The following is a 461-nucleotide window of genomic DNA, read 5'->3' as shown; positions in this document are numbered from 1 at the left end:
TAGTGCTGTGATCTGTGTTCATTCATGGCTGCTAATGTTGGCTGCGTTGAAGCTCATTAGTCATTTCCTTCTTTTGAATCATTTTTAAAAACAGAGATGCTGCTAAGGAACAGTTGGCAGCATTATTTTATGTTTATTGTGGCAGTGGATTGGAAAGAGATGGCTACTTTAAAGGGGAAGTATAGTGTATTTACACTGCACTTGTATTTAGTTATTTTAGTGTTTTCCCTAAAGAGACCCTGTCACCAGACCATTTATCTCAAGAAAAGCTTTTTCTCATAGAATTATATGTGCATTTCACCATATTTTAGCCATGTTTATTTACCTGTAAAATCCACCCTTGTGTAGATGTCCAAAATCTTTGAGCTTGCTGCTGGGTGCCACCATCTTGGATGTGATGCCGGCAGTTAGAGCTAGCATATATACTAGAGTATTCTCCCCACACCCCATCCCCTATATAG

This window comes from Pelophylax lessonae (genome assembly GCF_965119305.1).
Source record: "Pelophylax lessonae genome assembly, chromosome: 13".
NCBI lineage: Eukaryota > Metazoa > Chordata > Amphibia > Anura > Ranidae > Pelophylax > Pelophylax lessonae.
The sequence above is the reverse complement of the archived record's forward strand: the minus strand, read 5'-3'. Positions refer to the sequence as shown.